Raw genomic sequence first — 10,233 nt, forward strand, 5'->3', positions numbered from 1 at the left:
ATGCAGGTTAGGTGGATTGGCGATTCTAAATTGGCCCGTGTCTGTGTGTGTGTCCTGCGGTGGGTTGGCACCCTGCCCAGGATTGGTTCCTGCCTTGTGCCCTGTGTTGGCTGGGATTGGCTCCAGCGGACCCCCGTGACCCTGTGGTTAGGAATATAGCGGGTTGGAAAATGGATGGATGGATCCCTCTGTTCTTTGGCCGTATATATTAGAACATGAAAACAGTCTGGACAAGAACAGGTCTATTCAGTCCAACAAAGCTCACCAGTCCTATCCACTTAATTTTTCCAAAATAACATCAAGTCGAGTTTTGAAAATCTCTGAATTACTACTGTCTACCACACTTCCTGGTTGCTTATTCCATGTGTCTGCGGTTCTCTGTGTGAAGAAAAACTTCGTAATATTTGTGCAAAATTTACCCATAACAGGTTTTCAACTTTATCCCCATTGGGGAAACTCCAAGGTGGAACAAACTTTTCCTAGTACTGATTTGCAGAGTGCGATGCTGCAGGGACCAAGGGGGTTGTAGAGTTATCTGTTACTTGCTTCAGTATTCTTTTAGTACCACTACTGAGGTATGAAAGGTTGGTAAGTTAAAATTTTAGTACTGATCCAACACAATGACACACTCATTGCTAAGCTCAAGAGTCAAAGACACAGTTTGAACATCAGACTTGTGGGCAATAATCCTGGTGTGTATACGGTATATATATTTAGCTAATGTCTTTATCCAAGTTGACTTAAAAGAAAAGACCGTTTATAGTGTTGATCATGCGTGTCTAGGAACATCTTCAGGACTTCAAGCAGGTAGGAACTGCAAGGATTGAGAGCGGGCAAACACTGATAATAACAATGTTCCCTGTTTATCCCTAGAGGAAGGAAATTGGGACAACCAGTGACATCATCTCCTTTTCTATCATAGAAGCTTCACCCCTTCCACTCCAGTCGTTATATACTGTATGAGCAAGCCACGCCAGAAGTTGGCATTCACTCTCAAATCTTCTCGTAGGGTGAAAAAGCTGTGATTCCGACCTTACTGTCATTGTATTGTGATAATAATAATAATAATTCATTACATTTATATATTCACTTTGGTCTCCATTTAAACAGAGCTCTTCCACAGACTCCAGCACTTTATCAGCATCTTCTCATTATATTTTTCAAAAAATGCTTTTACAGCAGGAGCTCAAGTAGGTTATATGGTTCATTCAGGGTCACACAGTGGGCCATAAGTGGGAACTGAACTAGCAGCCTTGGAGTTTCAAGTAAAGAGCCTTAGTCACTGCAACACTCTGTCCAATAATTTAGCAACTGTGCCATCCTGAGTTATAAAATAAAGTCAAAAGTGTTCTACTTGTGACATTATGTAATTAATAAATTGTTTCTTTGCATAACTCCCATCACAAGTCACCCCAAAGAACCTTGAAAGCGCAAATAAGACTCCCATTCAGATTAAGAAGATAAAATGGACAGGCATCCATCCCCTCAAGGGTTGGTTCCTACCTTTGACAAAGGCACTGGCTCCTAGTGACCCTGAACTGGAGAAACAATTTAGAGAATAGATGGATGAATGGAAGTACAGTTCACGATCAATTACAAGGCAATACACTTTAAAAGAGCCTGTCAATAGTGAACACAAGCTGATGGTTGTGAAATGACAGAAGGAGTCGACAGTACAGGAGAATCTGGATCAGTGGTTGAATGTGAGTTCTGATGGACGTTCAAGGGTATGCTTATAATGAGCCATTCATTTTATTTTGCAAAGTAAACTGATAGAAAAAGATTCTCAGAATGCCTGCGTTGGGCATTGTCTTTGAAAGCAGGAGATGCTGTCAAGATGAATGGGAATGTGTGGTCACTGACCTAATTAGGAACCTCCTCTCCCCAGTGACAAGTCTAACCATCAGAGGCTCAGGCAAGGGATTGTCGTTTCATTACTGCTTTTTTAAGCAGCATTGTTTTTATCAGCTAATCAGCCTTTTGGGATTTGCACGTATGAGGCAGTCCAATGTACTGCATGTTATGATGATTTATAGGGAATTCTGACATTTGTATTCTCTGAGTGTTCATACTGGAACTGGTAAGAAGTAAGAAAATTAAATGTGGCACTTGTGTTGTTTCAAACTTCTCAGAGATTTACTAAATTTGTTAACTATACATTATACATCATTTTTTTCTTTTTTAATCTATACATCTTATTTTAAAAAGCATGATATCATTGGAGATTATCATTGCTTTACATTGTATGATAAAAAGACTAGTAAGCTGTAGATATCGCCATCTCTGATGATCTGTCACATTTCTGCTGTCACGTATTCAATTTTTGGTGTAGAGAAGGCAGACTTTTGTCACTCCTTGTACCTAAAATTGGTCATCAGCTTTCAAGGTGGTTTTATGCCACCTGCTCATTAGATTCCTGACCTAAACAAAGTATTTCAAAATATTATTTTGGAGGGATTAAATATTCCTTATATTTTTCATATTATATATACTTCATTTTTAAAATTAAAGTACATTTTATTCAGGTCATATCAAATCTCATCACCCCTGCCTATCATAAAAAAGTAAAAATGTCAAAAAAGCTGAAATAGCCAATAGTTTAGCAATGGTTAATAACTGAAAATAACATCAATAAATGCTTACATTATTTGAAGTAAAATAAAACATCTTTTTCCCATTGTGTTATGGTAGTTGGGCTTTGATCCTTCCAAATGAACAGGATAAGACAAATTGCTGGCCATTGTGGTGTAAATCATCACAATTGATTTTTCTCTCTAAGCAGTAACACTCCATCAAAAATAAATAAATTAAACCAGAGTTATCATGAAGATTCAGTTCACAAATGCAGAAATATCCCAACTTTTACTATTACGCGTAAATGTCAAGCCGCCTAATGTTATGGTGGCTGGAAGAACCAGCTCTGGACAGGATGCCAGTTCACTTCAGGACACATTCACTCACACATGTATGTAGTCACCAACTAGCTAGCCTTGGCAGATAAACCAGAATACTTGATCAAACACCAGATGAACATGGAGAATCTACACATTCACTGAAAAGACTGAGATTTAAATTCAGTTTCATAGAGTTGTGAGGCAGCAGCACTTGCCAAGGCTCTGCCCTTTTTATATAAATGTGCACCCATCCATTTTCTGAGCTTACTTATTCGATTACTAGGGTTATGAGACATACTGTATTTCCCTGGGCAGTCTCATATTTCTTACTCAATTTTGGTGTCCCACATTTGTCCCATAACTCATTTTAGTGACAGAGCACTTGGTGGTGTACATCCTTCAATGCATTAAAAATCACCAATCATTTTAATTCTATTCAAAACAGGTAATATCAGGCCAGTCAGATATTCTGTATTTATGTAGCAAAGCTTATGAACTAGAAAACTGCACAAGTGTGATATCAAGGGACTTATTTGTGATATGGCTTGCTTTAACCACGTGTTCAGTCTGTCAATACGACTATGGATTTGTGCTTGTTTAATGAAGAAATTCAGAAATAATTAAAATTTCTAAAAAAGGTGTATTTGGTTCTGGGAATTAGGACCTGATGTCCCAAATATGTACAGGTGGATGTTCAATTTCCTGAAGAGGATGCAGAGATTCTGTATTACTCAATATAACAATACCAAAAAACATAAAGACACAGAAAAGAGTAAGTGTTCCAGGTAGGCCGAGACTTGGCAGACACAATTTGTGCAAGTACAGGGCTGCTTGTGTGTCATTCAGCAGCATAGATAAAATACAATCTGAGGGCTTTCTGATTCAATTGAGTTATTGTAAGTGCAAGCAGGCATTGTAATAGCAATATGCCCCCAGCATGTGCGTATGGTGTTGTTTAAAGTACACAAGTAATATAGTACCGTATTATTTGAATGGCTTTGAAGTCTGGATTTGTTTGGTTTTATGCTTTAGAATTGTCATATGAAAGTACAGTGTAAACGTGTTTGTATAAAATCACGATACCCCCAGTTTAGTGAAGGCCAATTTGCGAGCTATTCGTTATTTTTAAATAACTATTTTCAGTGAGTTATAAGAATGGATTCGCAAGTGTAACTCAAGAACCACCTGAATCATGACTCGATTCATTCGCTTCAATTATTATTGTTTTGAGTTCAAACAATATTAATATCGGTGAACAAAAACTCTGCCACCGATGATTCTCTCATTCATCATACAAGTATGATGCAGTAACAACACATTTCTATTAGAATGTATTGATTGTTTTGCTTTATACAGTTCCTTATTGGAATTGTTTTAAACTGAATACATAAACAACTAGCTCTGCTATCCATCTAAGACAGGTTGAAATCTAAGTAATCAACATAGCCCTCAGTGTTAAGGTTTACAGAGCACCATGCAATGCATAATTATCTGTCATATGCCATTTGGTATAGGATTTATAAAAGCTGTGTTAATGTTTGTAATGCTCCTTCTATTGGAACGACACATGCAATGTATTTTTTACAAAAAATGTTTATGATGCACCATCTTTTCTAATGACAGAGACATACCAACTGGATGCACACACAGACAGACAGACAGTCAGTTATCCTTTCATTAAGAAATCTCTTTGTAGATGCAACAGATTAGTCATACAAAACTGTACCTTATAAAAGTATTATTCTAATTTCTAAGAATTATTTACTTTCAACTTTACTTTTTTATGGCTCAATGACTGCACTGGGCATGTATTATTTACCGATTTTTTAAAATTTAACATGAATCATTACCCAAGAACAAGTCTCATGATTCTCATTCATTTAATTTGCAAATTATCATTACCAACAAATGAGTGGAGTTTAAATATAGATAGATAGATAGATAGATAGATAGATAGATAGATAGATAGATAGATAGATAGATAGATAGATAGATAGATAGATAGATAGATAGATAGATAGATAGATAGATAGATAGATAGATAGATAGATAGATAGATAGATAGATAGATAGATAGATAGATAGATAGATACTTTATTAATCCCAAGGGGAAATTCACAAAGCCAACCTTGAATCCTATTAACGAGTCTAAAGTATCCATTCACTTAAACGAGTAGTTCAAAACAATCAAACCAGAAAAGGGAAATGAAATGTCCATCATTGCCCCATTCTCCTGTGCGGTGTCTTAAAACCCCATAGTTTTTTAGGAAGAATCTGGTTGCCCTGTTCATTACAGATTAATTGATAACAGCAACCTATTCCAGAAGCAAGACAGAAATCCGCCATCATGGGAAGTCTGTTCATTGGAGGACATGCTCGTGCACATTTTTATAGTACTATATTAGAGCTGGCAGTAAGACTTCAGGTACTGGAAAAATACATTTGTTACCTGTTTATTTTTATGCAACAAGACCTTAACAAGAACTTATTTTGGTTTTAATAACAGTTACAAAGCATCAGTAACCTGGTTATGCAATATGGCTGCCTAAAATATCATCATTTTGGAACAGTCAGAAGTGTCTTAAGTGAGACATCTGTCTCTTTATATCGCATACTTCAGTATAAGACTTCTAAATCCTTCATATGCATAAGTGATTTTACTAGAATATCAAATGCCACACTGCTCAGAGCTGGTGCTTTGTAATCATAATTAAGACTTAAAGAAGCCTTTGTTAAGGTCCTGTTAAATAATAGTTAATGGATAATACATGCATTTTTGCAGTACTTATACTACAGTGTTACCGAGTTGCCCATTAACCTAATGTCATGTCCAAAGTGCACAAAAACAAAGACTAGAGTAGGAACTGACTGGAGGTCCCTGAAAAATGAAGCTGTGCTCAACATGTATGTAAATTTTCAGAGATGTTTCTTTTTTGTTCTGATTATACAATTTTTGGTCCTGAAAAACACTTTAAATTGCATGTTGGTCTTTATTACTCTTGTCTAGCGCACTTGCCTTTTTCCACGCTGTGAGCAGTATATAGATGATCATGAATGCAAAGAGTTACTATGGTGGAGCAGCCTAATTGTCAGGCCCCGCCCCCATCATGTGGATGGGTAACCACTCCCCATCTCTGCCGTTGCCTGGTTGTCACCAGAACTCCATCCATCCATCCAGTTTCCAACCCGCTGAATCCGAACACAGGGTCACGGGGGTCTGCTGGAGCCAATCCCAGCCAACACAGGGCACAAGGCAGGAACCAATCCCGGGCAGGGTGCCAACCCACCGCAGGTCACCAGAACTCTTTGTGTGAAAATTGTAAATCAGTAGATTCTTTTATTTCTTGATTTTTATTCATTTCTGGTTTCTGAATCGCAGGTCATTTGATTGACTGGTCACACTCCTTTGCCCCGATGACTTATTTTTCTCTTGCACCTCTCATATGCTTTTGACATTCCCATCTTTTACTTTTTCCAACCCTTTTCTTAATATGTTCTCACCTATTTGTCCTGTTCTGCTTTATTTACCCAAGCCGGTACCTACTATGTGTCAATGTTTTCTAGCTGTTAGTGCTGTACCATTGACTGTCTTCGTATATATAAGTTATCTCATTTTTAATGTCAGCTATACAGTGCAGCACCAGCACCCAGAGTTATCTGACCTGGAAGACTGGGAAACGAGTCCAGATGATTTGCACTGCTCTTTACAGTATAAGTCCAGATATCAAAGTCAAAGCAAGGACCGTGTCATTCAGTCGTAAATCATTGGCACTTACTCATTTATTCTTTCTAAGTGGACTCACATTATTTTGGTGTAAATTCTTTTTCAGGTGTCTTCTTGCTCCGAGTTTGATTGACTCAGGTCTGACAGGCTAAAAAGCAGCTTACCAAACTGAGCCGCCCACTAAAACGATGTCGAGGGAACAGCGGAGAGGATTTTTCATGAATCTCAGTGTGTTCAGTAGTGCTGACTTGGGAAATCTGGTGAAGTCTGACAGCCTTGTGTACAATAAATGGGGGCTTGTGATTTTAAAGCGCAGTGTGTGCTTTAAAGTGTGAAAAGGGAAGTGGGGCACTTAAAGCTTTTAGTCAGGTTCATTGATTTTATTTTGCTTCTTTCTTTATGGGTGTGTGATGTGGTCTTTTTTTTTGGATCACCTCCTATTTTCATTCTACAGCTTTTGACAGATCCCACAGTCTGGGTTCTGTCAGTTTTTTTTTTTTTTTATTTATATTGTCTTTTATAGTTCACTCCATAAAAAAATAACTCTGCTAACCACTTGATTTACTTAAAAAAATAAGTCCTGCTGAAACAGACTCAGATTTTGAATGTACGCGTGGAATGTGAGAAGATGAAATATTCATAGCAGAGGTAAAAGCAGATTTGGCTTTAGCAACAGTGTGGCTAATGTGAAATTAGAGGGTCAATTAAACTTGCTGAATGCCATGCCAACATGCCTGCTTCTTTTGTATTATGTGGTTTTCATACAGTCCACAAGTAAAGCCATTAAGGATCGCCATTCATTATTAGCATTAAGCAACATACAAGTTATATAGTGTCTTTCTATAGCTAATGACATCCAATGATGTTTTACAAGTGCGACGATGTAGTGCCCTGCGATAGACACCCCTTAGTACAGGAGGCTCGAGATTGTACGACTCTATAATGTAAGAAAGCGGATAAACAAAGTGGATGGATGGATTGATAAACCTTCCAGGTCAAACATCATTCCCACAGAACTTTAACCTTCTTTATTTATTTGTTTGTTTTTCAAACCTGATTGTCCTACACAAGGCAGGTACCACCTGTGGATAGGAAGCACAGCACAGCACTCACTTTCATGTAGGAAGACAATTTAAAGCCATCAATAAAGACTACCCTGAAAAGGAGACAGTTGGACACAATATTGGACAATATATTTTAATGTTGTAGCCAGATTTAGAGACTTTCTTGGGTCATGTAGCCTTGTGCAGCCTTGTGGTTTAAAGCCTAACTTTACCTTTGACTGCATGGCCATATTGTCATCTGACATCAGGCTGTGAATCAGTAAAGCACAAAGAAGGCCATGCACTCTCTTCTGCTTGGCACTCAGGTAAGAATGATAGCAGATGAAAAATATACAATTTAATTATTTTTTTGATGATAGTAATTGCGTCTCATTTATGTAGAAATGCACAACATTGTCCAGAGACTTAGATACTTACCCCAAATCTGCAAAATTTAAGGAAAATGAGATAAGTAGGGAAAGATTATAATATTTAAACCTAACTGTATTAGAATAAACAAATTCGGAAAATAAATGATTGAAAGCGATATGCTGGAATTTAAATTAGATTTAACCTTAATTTTTCCTCTTAACACAGAAGCAAATGCTTCCACCATCATATTATGTACATAAATTGATTCTTCTGGGCCTAAGGTAATTGTATTGCAGTGTTAATTTCGTAGCACAGTGATAGGCTTAAATAATATAAACCTGTCATTAGCTTGCATAATTTGAATCAAAGCAGCAACCAATGCCATTGCTGTCAGATTTCGGCCTTTTGTTTTGGCCAGTCAACCTAAACTGTCATAGCTAGGTTTACCTACTAGAAGAATGATGTCCTCAGAAGGTCTCAAATGCACAACCATGTTTCCCACTGCCTGTCTGCATCTCACAGAGCTTCTAGTGGCAGAGTGACTTGGAGCTCAGCCTAACTATGCTGTGTGGTGATACCAAAGGGCAGTAGTGATTTTGATATATTTTATTTTTCACCAAGGGGAAATAGTCTTTTCACATGACCTTTGGGGCTCAGAGCGAAGGGTCAACCTTTTTATAGAGCCACTGGAGCAAATTTTTCACGTTAAGGGTCTTGCGGAAGAGCACAACAGAGTAGGATCTCTTCTAGTAGTATTGGGATTTGAACCGGCAATCTTCCAGATAACAGTTCAGATCCTTAACCTCAGAGCCACTGACAAGTAAAAAGTATATGCAGAGCAGGAGAATGTCAGTAAATGTCAAATGGGAAAAGACTCCATTACAGACCCAGGGCATGCTTGAGCAATTATTTCTTTTAAGTGGCTTGGAAACACCTTCATTGAAGAGAAGAACCCAAACAATGATAGCAGGTTTATGAAGTTCGTGATATGCTTTGAGGATTTGTCCAGGTAGTCTTGTTATGTTAGTTTCCATCTTAATGGATTTGAGTGTTGGATCACGCTTGATTTTTGTTTCAATATTAGGACAACAACTCTAAGGATCAATATGGAAGCTGCCAAGATCCAGATTTTATGAGGAAATGGGGATAGTATAAAATATTTTATTTTCATGCTACAAAATAAAATACATTCCTTCAGAGTAATAAAATGCAGAATGTTTGCAAGAAGATAATTTATTGGAGCTTTTGTGCCACTAAATGTCTCGGATTCTAGAGGATCTGATTACAAAGAACATTTCTTAAGTATGGTTACAACGATTTACTGTACACCTGCATTTTCACCTGAATCAAGCATACCTTGTTATGACCTTGAGAGTTCCCAAAAAACACAGAGTCCCAAAAATATTTAAAAATGACCAATATAGGGGGACACCATCAATTCCATCAATCCACACAAAATGGGAAACTAGGAATCTTTAAAAATAAAAAGATTTATTTGTACAAAAATGCTCTTTGGCATAAAAGTAAGCTCCAAGGAGCACAAGGCAAAAGGGCACATAAAGCAATGTCTTATTAAAGGCAATCCCAAAAATGAACATGGTCCTAATGTGAAATCTAAGAGGTGAAATCAAAAGACAGAGCGTAGTTTCTACAAAACCAGATAATCATAAAAATATGCATTAAATACTAGAGAATATTCATCCGCACCATGAGCACATTCAGAATGAACCACAAAGGACTGTGGGTTGTCCCCTCCTTTATAGGGTCAGAGGGCAGTCCCCTGCTGGGGATGGGGATGTGACCCTGCCTCTTTGGGGACCACTCACAAAACACATAGTGCATAATTAAAGATGCCTAAACATAAATAAACTAAATAACCAACAATGTTAACACAAACAATGCACAAAACAGACATAAACACGGCATTTGAAAATGCAACATATCCAGAGTATCAAACTAGAGAACAAAGTGTGTGATATATGTAATTGCAAAGGATACACCAGAGAGCAATCCTATTACTAAGGTCAGGACACGCTGAAGAGCATTTGTGTAACAATAAAAGGCTGGACAGCCGCAAGCTACTGGACCAGCTGCATGAGGGTTTTATTACTTTGCATTGTATTCTATTGTATTGTAAATATCACCAACGACCTCATCCCAAACTCAATTAACACATCCTGAGCAGTCTTTGGTCTGGTGT

The 10,233-nt window shown here is 37.5% G+C and overlaps 1 protein-coding gene across 1 annotated transcript in view; it reads left to right on the forward strand.

Annotated features, from left to right (window-relative positions):
• LOC114653321 (sodium/potassium-transporting ATPase subunit beta-1-interacting protein 3) overlaps window positions 1–10,233 on the forward strand; it is a 604,448-nt gene that overhangs the window by 46,407 nt on the left and 547,808 nt on the right. The gene's annotated exons all lie outside the window — the stretch shown is intronic.

This window comes from Erpetoichthys calabaricus, chromosome 6 (genome assembly GCF_900747795.2).
Source record: "Erpetoichthys calabaricus chromosome 6, fErpCal1.3, whole genome shotgun sequence".
NCBI classification, from domain to species: domain Eukaryota; kingdom Metazoa; phylum Chordata; class Cladistia; order Polypteriformes; family Polypteridae; genus Erpetoichthys; species Erpetoichthys calabaricus.